The sequence below is a fragment of the Engystomops pustulosus genome, chromosome 6 (genome assembly GCF_040894005.1).
Source record: "Engystomops pustulosus chromosome 6, aEngPut4.maternal, whole genome shotgun sequence".
NCBI classification, from domain to species: domain Eukaryota; kingdom Metazoa; phylum Chordata; class Amphibia; order Anura; family Leptodactylidae; genus Engystomops; species Engystomops pustulosus.
The window spans coordinates 162,584,645-162,608,027 of NC_092416.1; the positions used below are offsets into that span (position 1 = coordinate 162,584,645).

The 23,383-nt window shown below is 44.0% G+C and overlaps 1 long non-coding RNA gene across 1 annotated transcript in view; it reads right to left on the reverse strand.

The window, feature by feature from the left end:
• Positions 1 to 1,924: 1,924 nt before the first annotated feature.
• The window catches only part of LOC140064865 (uncharacterized), an 88,413-nt gene continuing 66,954 nt past the window's right edge, over positions 1,925 to 23,383 (reverse strand). Inside the window, exon 3 of the long non-coding RNA XR_011847821.1 lies at positions 1,925 to 3,233. This is a non-coding gene — a long non-coding RNA (uncharacterized lncRNA). The remainder of the gene's footprint in view (positions 3,234 to 23,383) is intronic.

Sequence of the window (23,383 nt, forward strand, 5' to 3'; positions counted from 1 at the left end):
AAGTTAGTGTACCGTTCACTAACATCTCTATCTATTGTCCGGAGATTAAATACATGCCACAAATGGTTCACGCTTCATCTGCCTGCAAACCTTGTTTCATTGCTCGCGACTCAGAGTATACGGGAATATTAAATTAATTTGCAGGTTCCAAGTAAGAGGCGAGAAGGGAAAAAGAGAAGGTTTCTACCAAAGGCCATATAGAGACAACATTAATCATGGTGTAAAGCCTCCAGAAGTGCGGGTGATGGCGGGAGGACAGGAGCAAGGCAAAGTAGATCTAGACCTGACATACTGTATATAACACATATTTAAGGATGGAAGGTGACTATTAAAGGTCTCCTAAAACTTTTTCAGCCAGTAACCATGTTGATATTTGCATTGTATTGACTAAATATTGGTTGAGCATTCAGAATTCTTAAAGGGAACCTGTCAACAGCCAACCCTTTCCCCCTACAAACCCCCCATGTATTTGTTCCCCAATAGACCTCTGCAAGGTGTAACCTCCTCTCCCCATTAAAATTGCAGTGATGTTTGGATGAAGTAGTAAGGTGAAATAGATTTTGGCCCAATAAAAGTACGGTTGTTAATATTTTATTATTTTTATAGAGCACCATTAATTCCATAAGGGGTTCACATAAATTACATTAAGACAAGAACAAATGCAAGTACAAAGTTACAGAGACCAGGAGACAAGTGGAAGGACTCACAATCCATATGGGAGGGTAGATGGAGACACGAGGTGAGGGAGCACTGCAGTTCTTTTGTACTGTAGGTGATCTTGAACAGATGGGTTTTCAGGTTACATTTCAAGGATTGGAAGGTGGGGGACAGTCTGACAAATTTTGGTAGAGAGTTCCAGAGGGTGGGGGAAGCACGGGAGAAGTCCCGGAGACGGATGTTAGTGTGAAGGTCCTGTGAGGAACGGAGATTATGTGTGGGTTGGTATTAGCTGATTAGTTCAAAGACATATGGTTCACAGCTAAGGGTCTATGGACTCTTGCATAACTCATTCCAATGTGTGGTCCAAGACTATAAAGGGGGATTCCAATATCGAATAGAAAAGAAACTGAACCAAACTTACACCTCCAGGAGCATTACAAAGCAGGAAAAGGAGAAGACACTTTCAATCAATTCTATGGGGTGTAGCTGAGTAAGTTTTTCAGCAGAGCCACAAAGGAAGCTTTGTCGTATCTCCAGTGCACTCTGTGCAAAGGTATAGACAAACTATATATGTGCTTATGATTGTGCTCAAAGCCAGCTTCAGGGTCCTGTTTATTAAAAATATTCAAGCTAATAAATTCCTTTAAATTTCTCAGTGTTTATTCTTCATTAGTGGCTTTATGTAGTTATTTGATGGCACTATTCTTCTAAAACGCACTTTTGTTAACCCCCTTGATAAAGTCAGGGAGACTGGGCAGCTCGGGCATAAAATGAACGTCTCCTCACACTCCTAACCCGGCACCCTACATGACGTAATACAGGTGCCAAGTTTTGGTTAGATTGTGCACCCCATTGATGACAGGGAATGATTTGGTAAACTCTGTGCAGCGCTGCGTGATCTGTGTGTGCAGAATTTCCCCAGCTGGCTTCACATGTGCACATCATGGATGAGCAAGGCCGGCAAGCTGATGAGCGCTCCCACTATGCGTCTTGGCGCTGGGCACCTGTGTAGCCAACCAGTGACATACAGAACCAGTGCCGAGCTCACAGGAGCACTGGTCATACATGAAAACTCTGCACCAGAAGAGAATGACGTTGTGAGGGGATGAGAGGAGGCGGGGGAGCATGACTTTATGCCAGAGCTCGCCAGCCTCCTTGACTTTGTATAATAGTAAATAAGGTAAGAAAAAGTCATCAGTCCATCCTATTAACCACTTTATCAAGTCGATAATAAAAGTGCATTTTAGAAGAATCTGCACTCTTGTATCCACTTTCTTCTGTGGCTTCTTGATGTAGATCCTGGATGTGGGACCCTCACTTCATTTTTTACAACATAGGCTTAATAAATTGTAAGCTTCTTTCTTAGCCAACACTGTGAAGCCCCCTGCAGTGCCCATGAGTAATTATGTAATGACCAATTTGGCAAGCTCTGCAATCTGGTAATCTGTGTGCGCTATATAGATAAAGTATTATCATTATTATTATTATGATCTATGTTTTCCAAGATGGATGGTTCCTCTACTAGACCTGCCTGAATCTATCGGTAGATGTAACCAAATGCTTTGAGCAGTAGCATTATGGTGGATTTCATTTTACAAAAATGTATTTCCATGATTAATAAAAACCAACAATAACACAATTTATGCTCTGTCTTTACCTGATAGCTTTCAACTTATACCCCTAACACAACAACTTGTTATCTATGCATTAAAATACATGACTCTGGCTACTTGGATATGCACCCACTGTTTGTCTTTGGGCAACTTTTAAGGCTGTTATCCAAGCGACCATGTCGGTTTTCACCCTTTAAACCCTTCCAGGGAGCAAGGAAGTTTGTGAAGCAACAGAGGCTCAAACAAAGAAGGGTCAAAATCAAGCTGAGGTCCGAGCAGGCAGCACAAATTCAAGGGAAGGTCAAAGTCAAAAAGAGTCACCTTCTAAATCCACTAAAAAATGAAAAAAAGTTTTAAGAGACTCATTACATCCATAAATGCTTGTCATAATTACACAATGAAAGGTCAGTTATAGTTTTCCAGTAAATTGTTTCATCTCCCATCACACAAACACAAGGAATTACTAAATATAATATTACATAATAAGATAATTGCATCTGATTTCTGCGGGTTGTAAAGCCCAGTGTATCGCCCTCTTAAAGGTAAGTCCCATATGTCTACATACTGTATATACCACTAATAATTAGAGATAAAAGTTAAGTAAAAACTGTGCAGAATAATACCAGTTATACAGCAGTCATTGCATTAGGCAGGAGATATATTTATACAGGAACTCAGCGTTTTCTCTTTCCCAGATGCTGGAGGTAGAGAGGAGGCACATGTCCGATGTATAATGAACTATAAGAGACAAGAAGCAATGCCAACACACCAGAGACCAGGCGAGTCCCCACCTCATCGATCACGCCACTGACTCCTCACCACAGACCATTCTGGCTCAGCAATGTTACATGGAGAAACACCTGTCCCATTGTTCACCGCAGAACTGACCATCACCTCCGTGTATTTGTGGATCTCCTCTTGACTACTGATAAAATTCACCATTAATTTTCATTTCTTCATCTAGGAATAAATAAAAATGTAAATAGTTCTGAAATATACATCATTGAAGTCATATATTCATTGTATGGACACAGTGTTGAGGTCATAGGGTCATGAGAAGCTTATTGTTCTTGATGTCTTTTAAAAGATTTGCAGAATTAAAGGGATTTCATAAATATGGACAATATGTAATGAGCATTTATATTTTTAGGTTTCATTCACATACAGGATCAATAGGTAATGAGATATATACTGGACACGCTCCATGTACTAGCCACCTGAGGTGTAGCTCTAGGGGGTGCAGTGTAAGTAGACGCACCTGGGCCCCTCCGCCATACAGACGCCAGTATTATAAATGACACGTGTGATGGAGCCATTATAGCCAGCCATGTGGCGGTATATACTCCGCTATCTGCAAAGCTACGTAATATGGCACCAAATCCTATATAATACATCTGCAGAGCTTTCATTGATCAACTAGTCATCCAACCTACCTTAAAGGAAATCTACCATTAAATTACACATGATAAACAAGGTACATTAGTCATAGATCCAGGTACCGTGACTGTGGTAATCTTATATTTGTTATCCATGGCCTCTTTTCTTCTAAAATCCACTTTTAAAATTATGCAAATGAGACAGTAAGGTTGTTACACTGTGCAGTAGCACTTACCCCCTCCTACTGTGTGAAATTTCATCAGGCAGAGGGAGGAGGAGTGCTGAGGGAGCATTGGGTGAGGGTGAGAGAGCGTATATGAAGCTACAACACGGAGGGGCCTCAGAGCCCTTCAGGCTCATTAGTATAATTGTAAAAGTTGAGTTTAGAAGGAAAGAGGCTATGGATATTTATCCTGATGGATTTTGATGGGAGATTTCATTTCATATAAATGTAGGCACAAACGTCAACATCAACTTCATCAATATCTGATCCCCATGTTAACATCCTTTTAATAGGATTTTCCAGTTTCTCTGGGCTCAGAAAACTCAGGGATGGAGCAGTGTGTGGGTAAAACACAAGGTGTACCTACCTTATTGCGACTCCCTTACCCAAGGTAAGTGTACTCACCTTCCTACAACTCGCTTACCCTGGGCCACTGTTTCTGCTGACAGATGGACCTCAGTGGTCATAAGTGGTTCGGCGTGATACCATGTGTGTAGACACTTATGGCTATGCTGGCACATGACTACCATGTGTCATCTATAATATAGAGCCCGGGGGCCTGTTTTTAGAAACCAGGAGTCAGGGCAAGGTAAGTACATTTACTTTAACAGAAACTGGGAAATCCTTTAGTAAAGATTGGGAAGGCGAAACAAACACCCACATGACCACCCATATATATATATCTATGACTACAACACTTCTTCTTTCAATTGAGGGGGCAACCGGGATTTTAAAATAAAGCAATAAAACGTTACAAAACATTTCTTTTTTAATTTTATCTAAAAAAAAACTACTCTACTATTGCACCCCAGGTGGTTTGGCAATATTAAATGATCTAATATCTTGATTTATGCTTTAATGTAGATACCGTATTAGACCAGGTAGATACCGATGAGATTACGCCCTACTGAATAAATGGGTCACGGTGACGGGTCAGAAATAAAACTTGGCCATGTGACACTGAGCTATTGAGCAGAACCGCGTAACATACACAACTCATGTTAGCGCAGCGAAAAAACAGACTTTCCCCACCAGCACACAAATATTTCATGCAGAAGTAGAGCTTCTGACGGCCCACCGCTGTTCTCAATGAGGCTGAGCAAGGCTGGATTGCCAAATACCCAGCATGGGTCCTGCATCACAGCCACTGAACGGGTGATGTATGCTCGCTGCAATCTTTAATAACGCACCCAGTGGACGACTTCCAATCTGGCCCGGCACTTTATTTACATATCAGCTAAGCAGAGAACCCTGCATAGTGTGCAGAAATATTCCTATTAAACCACACAGTCATCTGCTGCGGGGGGAGGGGGATTCACGCTCTGCGGAAAGTACAAATATAGATCAATTATCTTCTATAGATTACGGTAATACAGTTTGTTGTCTTCACGTTTCACATCATTAAAGTATGAAGAGGAACTCTCACCTCTCCTCACATCTCCATAAGAAAATTATTGTAATATCTGGAATAACTTTCCCTACGTTCCTCTGTTATTCCTCCTAGAAACATGTGAGAGATACCCTATAAACTCTTATATGTCCAATTTTTTGAATTATGGATGGTAAAACTATGATGATATGAGTCTGGAACATGGGAGATATCGTGGATATGCCACCATGAAGCCGGCCTTGGATGCAAAGTTTAGCTCCTGTTATGGGAAACCAAAACATCATCGCTACCCACCACCCAAAAAAGCTGAAGATCCTGAAACTAGTTCTGCATTTTGGCTGGACCTTCCTCATAACTTGGCTTCCGGGTTTGATTCATATTTGATTCTAATATTGATGTATGTTATATAGAAGATAACTAGAGATACAGATATAAGTCCATAGACTTGGACTTTTGGTAATGGGGCCCAATGTGCTCAGTAAGTGTCATGTGATATTTCCTTGCCGATATCAATCCTAGACATTAGGTTTAGACAAATGGAAATGGTCTCCTAAAAGCAAAATCAAATAAAGCTTAATAAAAACTTAATAAATAACTTAATAACACAAAATTAAAACAACATTGTAATGAATTCAACTGCATTGAGTTGTAGTGTTTGGCAGCAGAAATGAATGGTGTATAGAAGTGATGGATAACCTATTTGTGCCCAAAATACAACCAAAACCCACTTTCCTAAAGTGTTAAGAATTAAGCAGTAATTTATTGCTCCCTGTTATGTCACAGTTTTCAATCGTATTGGCATCCTGTAGACAACAATACACTAGAAACAAGGAGGAAAAATGTGGATTCTCTGTGAACTTTGTGCTGGTGTGATGGCCTAGGTGCCCACAGAGAGGGCTCTGATTACCACCTCTAGCACCCGTGCCATAGGTTAGCCACCACTAGCCTATAGGGATAAGTCACATACAGGTAATATCACCCATATTCGGTTAGTTACTACATATATATACCCATATATACCCATATATTTGGTTAGTTACTACACTGGACCTACTCCCAAAACACTGGCCGGGTACATTAGGGTAAAAATAAATAATAACTTTAGACAGAATATAATTTTCCGATACATTGGAGATTTATCAGAAGTGTCTGAGATATAACTGTTCTGGTTGCCCATCTGCTCTCAGACACTGCTGACAAATCTCTCCTTCTGTGTGGGTGTGTGTTTCTTTTTAGGAATTTCTTATTTTAAATAAGAAAAAAAAACACTTAAAAGTAAAACTTGTAAAACAATGTGTGATTTTTGTATATTTTTTTAACTACCTATATAAATTTTAATTGACCCGTCTTTACACAGTTTACAGACTCCCTGAGGGCCCTGGAAGTTATATATATGCTCCAGTAGCTCAAATATCTGGTGTATTGGTTTGGCAGTGACCTTTAGAATCAGAGCTTGTGACCTTTGCTGTAGTAGCCGGGGGGCAAAAACGGCTTCAGAGAATACTGTGACCCCCACACTCAGCAATAATGTTACACTATGATTACAGAGTAGACACAGGGTCACTCACACTCACCCATCGCACATGGAAGCAGTGTGCTCATGTACATCGCAGGGCAGCCACGTCTACTTATACATATTCCACACTGCTGGACATATGGCGTGACATGTCAGGCCCCTGCGGGGATCACAATCTAATATAACACTCAGGGCAATAGGGAGCCAATTGACTTGTCAGCATGTAAGAGTGGGAAGTGCAGCACCCATACGAAACCTAAGCAAGCGCAGAGAGGATCCTCCGCCCGCCAGAATGGAATGGAATTGTTAGAAATGTATGTTACAAAACTAGGAGAGATGTGATTAGCTTCATGCACCAGAATTACGGCTTAATTTGCATAAAAAACTGACGTACCAGCTTTACATAACCCTTGGCACCTTTTTTGCCTTGTGTGACAAGGGTGCGTGGCTTAACGAAAATGGGATGTTTCACAATGAAAATTTGGGGTCTTAAAAAGGTTGTCCAAGGTTTAGAAGTTATCTCCTATAGACAGGATAGGGGATGACAAGGTGATCTGTGCATATCTATAGGGGATAACAAGGTGATCGGTGTGTATCTATAGGGGATAACAAGGTGATCGGTGTGTATCTATAGGGGATAACAAGGTGATCGGTGTGTATCTATAGGGGATAACAAGGTGATCGGTGTGTATCTATCCTCTTCTCTTCTCTCTCTATACTGCCCCCATTGGACAAACCATCAGCAGATTTGGTTTCCAGTATCATCTTTATGCTGATGGCACCCAGCTGTATACCTCAGCACGTAACATCACCCCTGCCTTAATCCAGAACACTAGTGACTGTCTCTCTGCTGTCTCTAACACCATGTCCTCTCTCTTCTTGAAACTTGATCTTTCTAAGACTGAACTTCTTGTCTTTCCACCATCTACTAACCTAACCACCCCTGATCTCTCCATCTCGGTCTGTGGGATCACTATAGCACCGAGGCAGCAGGCCCGCTGTCTTGGGGTTGTGCTGGACTCTGACCTCTCCTTTTTACCATATATTCAATCTCTTGCTCGCTCTTGCCGGATGCATCTCAGAAACATCTCCAGAATCCGTCCGTTTCTGACATTTGAAACTTCTAAAATGCTAATTGTTGCACTTATTCACTCTCGACTAGACTACTGTAACTCCCTACTAATTGGTCTTCCACTCTCTAAACTCTCTCCTCTTCAGTCTATTCTTAATGCAGCAGCCAGGCTCGTCTTTCAGGCCAAACGCTACACAGATGCCTGCAGTTTGTGCAATCACTGCACTGGCTACCTGTCTCCTTCCGTATTCACTTTAAAATAATAACCCTCATCCACAAAGCTCTGAATAATGCTGCACCTCCCTATCTCTCTTCTCTCATCTCAGTCTATCACCCTTCCCGTGCTCATCGGTCTGCCAGTGACATTAGATTAATCTCTACCTTAATTCGAACCTCCCATGCACGTCTCCAGGACTTCTCCCGAGTTGCACCAATTCTCTGGAATGCCCTTCCTCAGACTCTGAGACTAATACCCACCCTCCAAAGCTTCAAACGTGCTCTTAAAACCCATCTCTTTAGGCAAGCCTATAACACTCATTAACTGCATGAAATGTCAACTCTCCCTTTACTAATTCATCCTATGTCCTAGCTCCCATCTGTTATCTGGCAAACAGCAGATATATACCAAGCTCCAGGCTTCTCTGCAGTCTTCTTCACCTAGGACCCTGTAAATAAGATGGCGGCTGATGGCTGGTTCAAGCAGCAACATCGTTGTTTAGTAAATTATTTATTAAATTATTTCATATTGTTCCAAAGAAGACAGCGGGAGAGCAGCACTCCGTGGTGATCAGTATTTATTCATACACCAGTGGTAATACAATAGGGCATACAATACAATATCTATAGGGCATAACAAGGTGATCGGTGTGTATCTATAGGGGATAACAAGATGATCAGTGTGTATCCGACTGCTGGGACCCCCAGTGATCACAAGAACAGAATCCTACGTTCTGGAGAATGGGGTCCCATTCTCACTAATGGGTGGAACAGGAGACCAAGCATGTGCCCTGCCTACCTATTCTATTGGTAGTGCCGGAGATAACTGAACGCTGTACTCATCTATCTAAGATGTCTCTGTATATATCATTCCGATAAGTTTTTTTAATATCCTCTGATGATCACTCCTGGGTGTGTATTAAATGCTATGAATTTTCTGTTTTTTTGCATAACATTATGTCTGACGAAGAGAACTACTATTTTCGAAACCTCACCATCAAATATACTCAGTTGGCTTCAAAAAGGTATCGTCTGATTTCTTCACTCTTCTTCTGCTCTCTATGGCTAACACGGTACAAATCTACACTACTCAGCTATCTAAGGCAGTCATATAGTCACTCAATAGGGGATAACTTCTAGACATGGGACAAGTTAAGATGATGCGACGATATGTGTATCATCCATAGCAGCCAAGTGCAGATGATCTTTCATTTTTTATTGGTTTGTCCTAGCCCAGAAAGGGAAAGCATTCATACAAACTCAAAAGTGGGTGTTCTGATGCAGATAGGGGCGAGACTTTGGATTTTTCCCATTGTCATACAAATAATGGTCCCCCCAAAAATAGACATTACATAGCGTATCAGTTTTGCTGGTAGTGTTCCCCTAAATAATCACTAGCTTTTCAACAAACTTTTTTGCTCTGAATTGAACATATCAATTTGATTTCCGGATATGTGTAAGCGTTACAATAGTTTAAAATGAATCTACATTCAAAATCCATCATGATAAACCAGGGACATTACTCACAGATTAAGGCACCGTGACTGTGATAATCTTCTTATATTTGTTATCCATTGCCTCCTTCTTTCTAAAAACAACTTTTTATATTATGATAATTAGCCTAAAGGGCTCCAGTAGGTATTACCAGAGCCCCTCCATGATGCAGCTTCACAAGCTGTTACACTGTCTCACCTGCTGCCTCAGTACTTCCCGTTAGCCCCGCCTGATGTAATCTCACAAGGTGGGAGGGCGGAGTGTTCATGCAGAGTGTAACAGAGTGTGAAGCTACAGCATGGGGGGGGCTTTGATAAGGCCCCCCAGAGCCCTTCTGGTTCATTAGCATAATTTTAAAAGTTGAGTTTAGAAGGAAGGAGGCCATGGATAACAAATATTAGAAGATTACACAGTCACTGTACATTTCCTTTAAGTAAACGTAACAAATACATACATATGTGTCCATGCCTTTACAGTCTGTCTGTGAGCTGTCAGATTATCAGAAGTTCTATACTTGTGTCTCACAGACACCGATGCACAGGTACTACTGCTTCTACTGCACCGCTACCACTATAGCCCTATCTCGGTGAGATAAATAAGATGGTTTATTAAAATCTGATCTACATAAAAAAAACTGCACTGCATAGAAATGTCACATATATGCAATAGTCTGCACACGGTCCTAGAGCTTATGCCATTGTTTGCCCTAAGTTGTGCCAAGCCTCGTCTCTCTCCCGTCTCTCCCTTTCTCTCCTGCTTTCGGCTCCTCTCTCCTCCCTTGGGAGCTGTGAAATAAAACAGAGGAGGAGATCCTCATTGAGCGGCTTTATTCGTGTAGCCCATTAATTCACCCTAATGTTCTTCGATTCATGTATTTTATGCTTTATTTTTTGATTGCTTTTGTTTTTAATTGTGCCCGGCTAAGACGAAATCCTTCAGAATGAGCCCGCTGGCAAATTGAGGAGAAGAATTTAAAAGGGCCATAGACCCCTGAAAATGATTAACCATTCCGGATCTATAATGCCCAAATATCGCTGATTAGCATCCACATTGCATGATGGCCACAGACACAGCGCTATGTCCTAGGCTTCAACAATGAACATATCATGTGGGGAGCAGAAGGTACATGCTGTGGCATCCCCTACCACATACATGATACAGATTAGTGTAATTATAATGATTCTCATCCATATTTGCTATAGTTTTTTTTACTATATTCTGTTTTCTTTGTATATATTCTATATTCTTTGTTCCAGACCGGACAAGGGAAGGAACAGAGAACAATGTAGAGCACAATTCTACATTATAACTTAACCATCAATGTTACTTTGCTATAAGAAGGCATCTTTTGCTCTCTGCTGTCTCTGCTGTGCTGTGCTCCTGAGCTCAGTTATTCTACAGATTTCTAGTATTTGTTGTTGTCTAGCGGCTGGGGTTGTCTCCATCTTCCAAATGTGAAATAAAACTTTTTTTAAGAATAACAAATTCTTAATTTATTATCTTTATTTTTGTGTATTACTGGTTATTGTTCTGAAGGTTCTCCGTCTAAACCATTGATATGTACAAATTTGCAGAATATGAACCTGAAAGCTCCTTTTTCCAGACACTATTTTTCAAATTTCCGAGGTAATTGGAAGGACGTGAAGCAGAATCTTGTGTCTGTTAGCAGTATGTTAACTCATTGTAAAACAGAGGGCCGAGTACTAGCTAAAGTGTAATCTGTCTTATTACACTGTCTAATCTATCTTAACTAGGAGGTGGAGGACATAAGAAAACTGATTGTGGGATTTTTTGAGGACACCTCTTATTGATCAAGAGAAGAATGGTATTAGGCTGGCGAGGGGATGGGGGGGGTAGTGAAGTGACTGCAGGATTCTCAGTCTACTGTGAGAGTAGTAGGGATCAGTTAAAGTTTAACTCTCCGCAGGATGCAGGCCCAGCATGGGGTGGAAGAGTGGACAAAAAGGTGAAGATGCATCCACTCTCATACCTAATAGCTCCTTACTAATGGATGATATTCATGTCAACTATGGAGATTTAGTACTATGTTTAGTTAGATGTATGGGACTGGGTCTTATCTATTACATGGAGCATGATTGTTTGTTTGATAGAAGGAAATATAGTAATATGACCCACTGGGCACATTTACTTACCCTGTCCGGAGGAGTTCCCGAAAGTGCATTGTCCAACGACAATGCACTGTGCCGCGATTCAATAAGATTGTGCGCCTGATTTCTTGAATGTGTCGCTTCTCCGCTCAGGTCCGCCGGAGTTCACCTTCTTCCTCCCGGTGTATGTAAGTGCATTGTCTTGTGACACAATTTTAAAGTTAAATCCCGTAGATTGTCCAAATCAGTCGATCGTGAGAAGGCATGCCCCCCGATTTGTGTCGCACGAAAGCCGGCCCCGCTGCGCCAAAATCCGATTGTGTGCGCCAAAATCCCCTTCTCAATGCCTGTCCCAGCGGCGCAAATCCGAAAACGTCGGAATATCCCACTAAAGTACGGTCCGCGGGACCCTTAGTAGATAAGCCCCATTGTGTTCATTTTGAGATAATAAAATTGACTAAATTTTCTTCAAACTAAGTTCTATAATTGATGGTCAAAGGTTACAGATTACAATTGGCTGTACATAGATTAAAATTGTTCAAAACTGCCAATTTCGTTGGGACTGGTTTACTGTCTGTTGTGGGTGGAGGTCTCCTGACCATCACCTCCTCTCCTCTATGTTTGTGTCATACATAGACAACAAAACCTCCTTAGCTTCCACCTAAAATTGGTTGAAAGGTGTTTTTTTCAGGGTTAAAAAAATTTATGATTTTCAAAATTAGATTAGAGGGGATCCAATATCTAGTGCCGCCATGACCAACTGTTCGTAGGAGAATCTATGCTTTCTAGGAATATAGCTTTACCTCTTGCTTTCCATGTAGCGCTGGTACTTCCAGTCTTCAGCACCTGCTCTTGGCCGGTAGTGTTGGTTAGTCACATGACCAGCATTGGCCGCTACGTGGACTCTTTGGACAACGAGATATCAAATGTGGTCCCAAATGTACTGCAAGCAATGAAGAGACAGCAAAATCTGTAGTCTCTCTTAAACAACTGATCGGGGCGTCGCTAGGCATCACACCATCAAATAAAGCATTGATCATCAATATCTATGTCTTGGAAAATCAAGTGGAAATAGATCTTCTAGGAGGTTGGTCTTCTAAAAATAAGGTGGTTAGTATATATACAAGATGGTAGAAGATCCGTCTGGATAAGCTGATGGTCTTCTTCTGGAGATGGTCTTTCGGTATCACTGTATTCTATGGTTTCAGAAAAAAATCTGTAAGCCCCAGCATCATGTCATGTACAGTAATACTGTATATCCAAAGGAGTATATCTTTGTATCATACAAAGTATGGCATATACAGGTCACTGCAGGGGTTAATCATTGCCTCACTCCTTTCTGCAGCTAAATGACCGCCGTTAACTCTCGACTCTATTTGATATCGCACTGAGTGCATAACCTTCATTTTTCTGTCCCTGGAGCCTCATGTATCAAGTAGCGAGAACTGTCTCCCTAATTCAGAGTTATAGAGGCGCACGGGGCCTCTGGGGAAGGCAGCAGCGGAGGGCAGGCAGGTTGCATTTGTGAGCAATTTTTGACTTATCTGCCGACCAGTCAGAAGCGACAGCAGCAGAATTATTTGTACGTGTGAAAGGCGCAGCAGAAGCGAAGCGGTTAGATAGACCAAGTAGCGTTTTATCTATAGAGAAGTGGCTTAATCTACTCTAATAGACTGAAATGTTACAGTGACTTATCCGCTAGCTTGTGTATGTCTCAACATTAGGTTACATACATAGGTTACAAGAAAACTGAAAAAAAAAAAAACAACCTACCTAACCCTTACAGATGGTTCAAAACACTTACCCTAACCCAGTGGTGGCGAACCTATGGCACGGGTGCCAGAGGTGGCACTCGGAGCCCTCTCTGTGGGCACCCAGGCCATCACCCAGCACAAAGTTCACCACATTCAGCATTATTTTTAAGTGACTTAAAGTACAGGAGGAGAGAGGAGGTGAGGACAGAGCTGGATTATCATTGAAGACCCTTTTCCAGGCCTGTGATTCGGCCTGTTAAGGGAACCTTAGAGGGATACTACAATAATAATATGAATTTCTCCTTCTTTCTACCGTGTTGGTGTCCTCAGGACACCAATATGTTTGAAATCTGTAAGTTACTTTAATTACTTTAAATTGCCATTTGGCACTTTGTGACAAATATGTGGTTTTTGCTTGTAGTTTCGGCACTAAAAAGTTCTCCATCACTGCACTAACCTATAGAGATTAGATATCGGCAGTGTCAGGCTGGGACTTCTTGGGCACACAAGATAAAGTTGTTCTATGAGCCCACAATTCTCATCCGATTGAAAGTAGACCCTTCTAGCATTCAAACTGGGCTGTCTTCTGCTGTATTCCTGGGATCCAGTATTGGGTTAGGGCGTGGGCCCATTAGAGGCTTTTCTGGTATTGTGCTGGCCCAGTGTGACACTAGATCATGCACATTATCAGCTGGTTTTAGTAGATTTAACCAACATTATAATGACTTTTTCCTAGGTGATAGAGCCAAGATAGACTAGAATAAACCAGGCATAAGTAAGAAGAAGTCCACCTTAGGAGAAGGTATATGTTGTATTCAAGAAAGAGATGTAATATACGTGTACTGATAGTATTATTATCTTATGTGGTGGCTAAGCTAAGCCTATGTTTGATAATCCTGGCACCAGTAGTATTGCAGTATAAATAAGTATGATAAAATATTCCTGGAAATAACTGGAAGCTGTAGGGCAGTTGTAGATGCGGTTACACAGGTGAAGCTGTGGAGATGCAGAAATGAAGCTGAAGCGATGAACAACATACAACCTGAATCTCAAATGATACCAATTGGCATCAGTCTTGTAGGGTTTTTTTTCCTTTCTTGGGATCAATATGTTACATAAATCAAGTAACTTTATAATATGTTTTATCTGGTAAACTTGTTTCGTTAGCTAGTAGTCCAACAGGCAGAGGGTTAATTAAACTATTGTCAAACACTCCAAAACATACTGTTAGGTTGTTTAGATTGTGAGCCCCATGGGGACAGGGACGTAATCTGTGTGCGCTGTATAAATAAAGAATTATTAAGTAGAATAATAATATTTGCAATTGTATTATTTCTGCTTTTTATCAAAAAAATCACTTCCATGAAAAAAAATCTATGAACTTTTCTTGCACAAGGGAACATTTTACTGAAAGTTATTCCAGCTTATATCAATTATTGGGGCTTACACCTTTAATCAACATCAGCCAAACCCATAAATTTCAGATTTGTATGGAGGTGACTAGAGATGAGCGAACACTAAAATGCTCGGGTACTCGTTATTCGAGACGAACTTTTCCCGATGCTCGAGTGCTCGTCTCGAATAACGAACCCCATTGAAGTCAATGGGAGACTCGAGCATTTTTCAAGGGGACCAAGGCTCTGCACAGGGAAGCTTGGCCAAACACCTGGGAACCTCAGAAAAGGATGGAAACACCACGGAAATGGACAGGAAACAGCAGGGGCAGCATGCATGGATGCCTCTGAGGCTGCTTAAACGCACCATTATGCCAAAATTATGGGCAACAGCATGGCCATGACAGAGTGACAGAATGAAGCTAGATAGTATCTAAAACATGCAATAATTGACCCTGACACTATAGGGGACGGCATGCAGAGGCAGCGGCAGCAGGCTAGAGAGTGTCATGGCGACATACCCTAAATGGACTCAGGCTTCAAACCAATGGGTGGCAGAGAGGAACCAAAGGAGGTGAGCAAGAAGTGCTCAAATAATATCGGTACATGATAAAAGTTTGCCAGTATATTTTGTGGATTACACAGCAGGGTGGCGACAAAGTTAACATGGAAGCCATGAAAACAACCCAAAATTCTGCCTGACACAGCTCGTTTGATAAGGGGACCATGTATGGAGGCAGTGAACTAGTAGTAGATTAAAGGTGCTGCAGTTAAAACTATGTTAGTTGGATCTTGGCATGGAGCTGGCGCTCCGCTGCCAGACGAGCTTTCGCCAATCCAAGCCCCTGTCTCTAGGCTACTCCCCAAACAGCACTTTTGTATAAGATCAAGTGTAGTAGCGTTCTTATAAGTTTAGGATATGCCGGGTGAGGGGAATGTAAACAGATGCGCAAGAAGCGCATGATGCGCATGGAGCTGGCGCTCCGCTGCCAGGCGAGCTTTCGCAAATCCAAGCCCCTGTCTCTAGGCTACTCCCCAAACAGCACTTTTGTATAAGATCAAGTGTAGTAGCGTTCTTATAAGTTTAGGATATGGCGGGTGAGGGGAATGTAAACAGATGCGCAAGAAGCGCTGAAATAATATCCCTAAATGGTAAAAGTTTGCAAGTATATTTTGTGGATAACACAGCAGGGTGGCGACAAAGTTAACAACTTTGATGTGGAATCCATGAAAACAACCCAAATTTCTGCCTGACACACCTCGTTTGATAAAGGGACGATGTATGGAGGCAGCTATATGGACGACTTTTGGAGGTAGCAATGGAGACAACGTGTGGAGGCTGCTATGGAGACAATTTAATTTGGATAGTGCCTGTATGTGGCAGTCCCAAACATTTTTCAAACCAGAGGAGCAGGTAGGTGGCCCTCCAGTAAAATGGAATAGATTGAGTGCCTGTATGTGGCAGTCCCAAAAATTCTTCAAACCAGAGGAGCAGGTAGGTGGCCCTCCAGTAAAATGGAATAGATTGAGTGCCTGTATGTGGCAGTCCCAAAAATTGTTCAAACCAGAGGAGCAGGTAGGTGGCCCTCCAGTAAAATGGAATAGATTGAGTGCCTGTATGTGGCAGTCCCAAAAATTCTTCAAACCAGAGGAGCAGGTAGGTGGCCCTCCAGTAAAATGGAATAGATTGAGTGCCTGTATGTGGCAGTCCCAAAAATTCTTCAAACCAGAGGAGCAGGTAGGTGGCCCTCCAGTAAAATGGAATAGATTGAGTGCCTGTATGTGGCAGTCCCAAAAATTGTTCAAACCAGAGGACCGGGTAGGTGGCCCTCCAGAAAAATGGAATAGATTGAGTGCCTGTATGTGGCACTCACAAAAATTGTTTCAAACAGAGGACCGGGTAGGTGGCCCTCCAGAAAAATTAAATGCATGAAGTATAGCAAGAGCCAGTGGGCCCTGTCAAAAAATAGCCATTTTCCTCTGCTTTACTGTACAAAGAGGAGGAGAAGGAGGAAAATGAGGAGGAGGAGGAGGAGTGGATCAATTATTCAGGTTGAGCTTCCTTCACCTGGTGGAGATTGGAAATTCTGAGAAATCCAGCCTTTATTCATTTTAATAAGCGTCAGCCTGTCAGCGCTGTCAGTCGACAGGCGTGTACGCTTATCGGTGATGATGCCACCAGCTGCACTGAAAACCCGCTCGGACAAGACGCTAGCGGCAGGGCAGGCAAGAACCTCCAAGGCGTACAGCGCCAGTTCGTGCCACATGTCCAGCTTTGAAACCCAGTAGTTGTAGGGAGCTGTGTGATCATTTAGGACGATGGTATGGTCAGCTACGTACTCCCTCACCATCTTTCTGTAAAGATCAGCCCTACTCTGCCGAGACTGGGGACAGGTGACAGTGTCTTGCTGGGGTGACATAAAGCTGGCAAAAGCCTTGTAAAGCGTACCCTTGCCAGTGCTGGACAAGCTGCCTGCTCGCCTACTCTCCCTCGCTACTTGTCCCGCAGAACTACGCACTCTGCCGCTAGCGCTGTCAGAAGGGAAATACTGTTTCAGCTTGTGCACCAGGGCCTGCTGGTATTCATGCATTCTCACACTCCTTTCCTCTGCAGGGATGAGAGTGGCAAGATTTTGCTTGTACCGTGGGTCCAGGAGAGTGAACACCCAGTAATCGGTGCTGGAATAAATTCTTTGAACGCGAGGGTCACGGGATAGGCAGCCTAGCATGAAATCTGCCATATGCGCCAGAGTACCAACGCGTAAGAATTCACTCCCCTCACTGGCCTGACTGTCCATTTCCTCCTCCTCCAACTCCTCCAACTCCTCTTCTTCTGCCCATACACGCTGAACAGTGAAGGACTCAACAATGGTCCCCTCTTGTGTCTCGCCAACATTCTCCTCCTCTTCCTCCTCATCCTCCTCCACCTCCACCTCCTCCGATATGCGCTGAGAAACAGACCTCAGGGTGCTTTGGCTATCAACAAGGGAATATTCTTCCCCCGTCTCTTGTGACGAGCGCAAAGCTTCCGACTTCATGCTGACCAGAGAGTTTTTCAACAGGCCAAGCAGCGGGATGGTGAGGCTGATGATGGCGGCATCGCCACTGACCATCTGTGTTGACTCCTCAAAGTTACTCAGCACCTGACAGATATCAGACATCCACGTCCACTCCTCATTGTAGACTTGAGGAAGCTGACTGACCTGACTACCAGTTCTGGTGGAAGTTGACATCTGGCAGTCTACAATCGCTCTGCGCTGCTGGTAAACTCTGGATAACATGGTCAGTGTTGAATTCCACCTCGTGGGCACGTCGCACAACAGTCGGTGAGCGGGCAGTTGGAGGCGGCGCTGCGCTGCCCTGAGAGTGGCAGCATCTGGGCTGGACTTCCTGAAATGCGCACAGATGCGGCGCACCTTCGTGAGCAAATCAGACAGATTGGGGTATGTCTTGAGGAAACGCTGCACTATCAGATTTAACACATGGGCCAGGCATGGCACATGTGTCAGTCTGCCGAGTTGCAGAGCCGCCACCAGGTTACGGCCGTTGTCACACACAACCATTCCCGGCTTGAGGTTCAGCGGTGCCAGCCACAGATCAGTCTGCGCCGTGATGCCCTGTAATAGCTCTTGGGCGGTGTGCCTTTTGTCGCCTAGGCTCAGCAGTTTGAGCACCGCCTGCTGTCGCTTAGCGACGGCACTGCTGCTGTGCCTAGAGCTACCGACTGATGGCGCCGTGCCCACGGATGGTAGTTCGGAGGAGGAGGTGGAGGAGGGGTGGGAGGAGGAGGAGGCATAGTAGGCCTGAAACACCTGGACCGAGGTAGGCCCCGCAATCCTCGGCGTCGGCAGTATATGAGCAGCCCCAGGGTCAGTCTCGGTCCCAGCCTCCACCAAGTTAACCCAATGTGCCGTCAGCGATATATAGTGGCCCTGCCCGGCAGCACTCGTCCACGTGTCCGTGGTCAGGTGGACCTTGTCAGAAACGGCGTTGGTCAGGGCACGGATGATGTTGTCTGACACGTGCTGGTGCAGGGCTGGGACGGCACATCGGGAAAAGTAGTGGCGGCTGGGGACCGAATACCGAGGGGCGGCCGCCGCCATGAGGTTGCGAAAGGCCTCGGTCTCTACTAGCCTATAGGGCAGCATCTCCAGGCTAAGCAATCTGGAGATGTGCACATTAAGGGCTTGGGCGTGCGGGTGGGTTGCACTATATTTGCGTTTCCGCTCCAGCGTCTGGGGTATGGAGAGCTGAACGCTGGTGGATGCTGTGGAGGATCGTGGAGGCGACGATGGGGTTTTTGGGCCAGGGTCCTGGGCAGGGGGCTGACTAGCAGCTGACACAGGGGAAGGAGCAGTGGTGTGCACGGCCGGAGGTGAACGGGCTTGTTGCCACTGAGTGGGGTGCTTAGCATTCATATGCCTGCGCATACTGGTGGTAGTTAAGCTAGTAGTGGTGGAACCCCTGCTGAGCCTGGTTTGGCAAATGTTGCACACCACAGTCCGTCGGTCATCCGGTGTTTCCTTAAAGAACCTCCACACTTCTGAAGATCTAGCCCTCGCCGCAAGAGCCCTCACCACGGGAGCTTCACTAGTTGACAGTGGCGCTGATGCACCAGCTCTGGCCCTGCCTCTCCGTCTGGCCCCACCACTGCCTCTTCCAACCTGTTCAGGTCGAGGACTCTCCTCCGTCTCAGAAGCACTGTGTTCACCCGGCCTCTCAACCCAGCTTGGGTCTGTCACCTCATCATCCTCCGATCCCTCAGTCTGCTCCCCCCTCGGACTTCCTGCCCTGACAACAACTTCCCCACTGTCTGACAACCGTGTCTCCTCATCGTCGGACACCTCTTTACACACTTCCACTACGTCAAGAAGGTCATCATCACCCACAGACTGTGACTGGTGGAAAACCTGGGCATCGGAAAATTGCTCAGCAGCAACCGGACAAGTGGTTTGTGACTGTGGGAAGGGTCCAGAAAACAGTTCCTCAGAGTATGCCGGTTCAAATGGCAAATTTTCCTGGGAGGGGGCAGACTGGGGGGGAGGAGGCTGAGGTGCAGGAGCTGGAGGAGTGGGGATTTCGGTGACATGGGTGGACTGCGTGGAAGACTGACTGGTGGTGGACAAATTGCTCGAAGCATTGTCAGCAATCCACGACATCACCTGTTCGCACTGTTCTGGCCTCAACAGTGCTCTACCACGAGTCCCAGTAACTTCAGACATGAACCTAGGGAGTGTAGCTCTGCGGCGTTCCCCTGCTCCCTCATCAGCAGGTGGTGTCTCACCCCGCCCAGGACCACGGCCTCTGACCCCTGCAGTAGTTGGACGCCCACGTCCCCGCCCTCGTCCTCTACCCCTAGCCCTGGGGTTAAACATTTTTAAAATGAGAGTTATAACTTTTTTTTTTTTTTTACTTTTTTTTGTTTTTTTTTGTGTTTTTTTGTGTTTTTTGTTTTTTTTTGTGTTTTTTGTTTTTTTTTGAGTTTTTAGAACCAAACAATCCTATCCTATTGCTATGGCTATTTTCTAGCCAAGTATCAAAGGAAGCACACTACTATGCCAGATGAGATGACACTGAGTTAGTGCCTAATAGAAATCCAACCCCTACTGAATTTTCCCACTTCAGCCTTTGCTATGGATATGTGCGCCACTAAGCGCAGAACACAGCGGTCGCAAGTCTCACTACAAATTGCTCAGAATTGGCAAGTACATGCACTGCAGAAACTACAGCCACCAGCAGATCAACCAGAAATCAAATATATAGAACGCTACTGTAGGCTTCAAGAAGCTATTTGTATTCTCCTATGGCTATTTTCTAGCCAAGTATCAAAGGAAGCACACTACTATGCCAGATGAGATGACACTGAGTTAGTGCCTAATAGAAATCCAACCCCTACTGAATTTTCCCACTTCAGCCTTTGCTATGGATATGTGCGCCACTAAGCGCAGAACACAGCGGTCGCAAGTCTCACTACAAATTGCTCCGAATTGGCAAGTACATGCACTGCAGAAACTAAAGCCACCAGCAGATCAACCAGAAATCAAATATATAGAACGCTACTGTAGGCTTCAAGAAGCTGTTTGTATTCTCCTATGGCTATTTTCTAGCCAAGTATCAAAGGAAGCACACTACTATGCCAGATGAGATGACACTGAGTTATTGCCTAATAGAAATCCAACCCCTACTGAATTTTGCCACTTCAGCCTTTGCTATGGATATGTGCGCCACTAAGCGCAGAACACAGCGGTCGCAAGTCTCACTACAAATTGCTCAGAATTGGCAAGTACATGCACTGCAGAAACTAAAGCCACCAGCAGATCAACCAGAAATCAAATATATAGAACGCTACTGTAGGCTTCAAGAAGCTGTTTGTATTCTCCTATGGCTATTTTCTAGCCAAGTATCAAAGGAAGCACACTACTATGCCAGATGAGATGACACTGAGTTAGTGCCTAATAGAAATCCAACCCCTACTGAATTTTCCCACTTCAGCCTTTGCTATGGATATGTGCGCCACTAAGCGCAGAACACAGCGGTCGCAAGTCTCACTACAAATTGCTCAGAATTGGCAAGTACATGCACTGCAGAAACTAAAGCCACCAGCAGATCAACCAGAAATCAAATATATAGAACGCTACTGTAGGCTTCAAGAAGCTGTTTGTATTCTCCTATGGCTATTTTCTAGCCAAGTATCAAAGGAAGCACACTACTATGCCAGATGAGATGACACTGAGTTATTGCCTAATAGAAATCCAACCCCTACTGAATTTTGCCACTTCAGCCTTTGCTATGGATATGTGCGCCACTAAGCGCAGAACACAGCGGTCGCAAGTCTCACTACAAATTGCTCAGAATTGGCAAGTACATGCACTGCAGAAACTAAAGCCACCAGCAGATCAACCAGAAATCAAATATATAGAACGCTACTGTAGGCTTCAAGAAGCTGTTTGTATTCTCCTATGGCTATTTTCTAGCCAAGTATCAAAGGAAGCACACTACTATGCCAGATGAGATGACACTGAGTTAGTGCCTAATAGAAATCCAACCCCTACTGAATTTTCCCACTTCAGCCTTTGCTATGGATATGTGCGCCACTAAGCGCAGAACACAGCGGTCGCAAGTCTCACTACAAATTGCTCAGAATTGGCAAGTACATGCACTGCAGAAACTACAGCCACCAGCAGATCAACCAGAAATCAAATATATAGAACGCTACTGTAGGCTTCAAGAAGCTGTTTGTATTCTCCTATGGCTATTTTCTAGCCAAGTATCAAAGGAAGCACACTACTATGCCAGATGAGATGACACTGAGTTATTGCCTAATAGAAATCCAACCCCTACTGAATTTTCCCACTTCGGTCTTTGCTATGGATATGTGTGCCACTAAGAGCTAAACACAACGGTAGCAAGTCCCCCTGCTAATTCCTCACAAAATGGTAAAAGATGCAAATTAAAATAAAAAAAGTAGAACGTTATTGTAGCCCTAAGAAGGGCTGTTGGGTTCTTTGAGAATCACTCCTGCCTAACAGTAAGCTAATAGAACACCCTAACGCTTTCCCTGACCAGCAGCAGCTCTCTCCCTAGCGGCATCCAGAGACAGAATGATCCGAGCAGCGCGGCCAGCGGCTAGTCTATCCCAGGGTCACCTGATCTGGCCAGCCAACCACTGCTATCGACGTGTAAGGGTACCACGTCATGCTGGGTGGAGTGCAGAGTCTCCTGGCTTGTGATTGGCTCTGTTTCTGGCCGCCAAAAAGCAAAACGGCGGGAGCTGCCATTTTCTCGAGCGGGCGAAGTATTCGTCCGAGTAACGAGCAGTTTCGAGTACCCTAATGCTCGACCGAGCATCAAGCTCGGACGAGCATGTTCGCTCATCTCTAGAGGTGACCTAATTATTCCTCAACAAATAATGTAAAATTCAGCATGTGTAAACTTTTTATCAGGCATGTTTAGCACCTAATAAGTTCCCCCACCCACCACCATTAAGAATGAATGCATGTGTGACCATGCTTGCTGAGCATGCATGTGTATGGGTTGTCTAGAGGAATAGCTGTCAAAGGTGTATGGCCAGCATTGTTATATTAGAAGAATTGTCTAAATCTGACCAGTTTTCCAGCTCACACGCTATGGGAAACACATATCTCTACATATCAACGTGTAGCAAGCCTAGTTTATTATAGGTAGGCATATGTATCAGTGTCAGGGAGGGTAAGTCTTCAGACACTTAGCGGAGTGTACACAGAGCAGATGCTTCTGAATATATTATCACATGAGCAGGAAGCACAGAATCTACCAGAACTTATATAAGAGGTGACACTTTGCTCTGTGATGTTTAACACCAGCAACTACGTATCAGAGCACATTCGTACGGAGATTTGATCTGTCACGTCATGCTAGCTCCCACTCTGGAGATTCCTTTAGTAACATCCAGAAACAAGATGCTGGGAAATATCAGACAAAGTAGAAGATCCAATCTATACCTTTATTATTTCTTTCTATTATCCCTTTTCTGAGATATTCCCAATTTAATCCATATGCTAATGAGGCATACAAAGTCCATGAACAT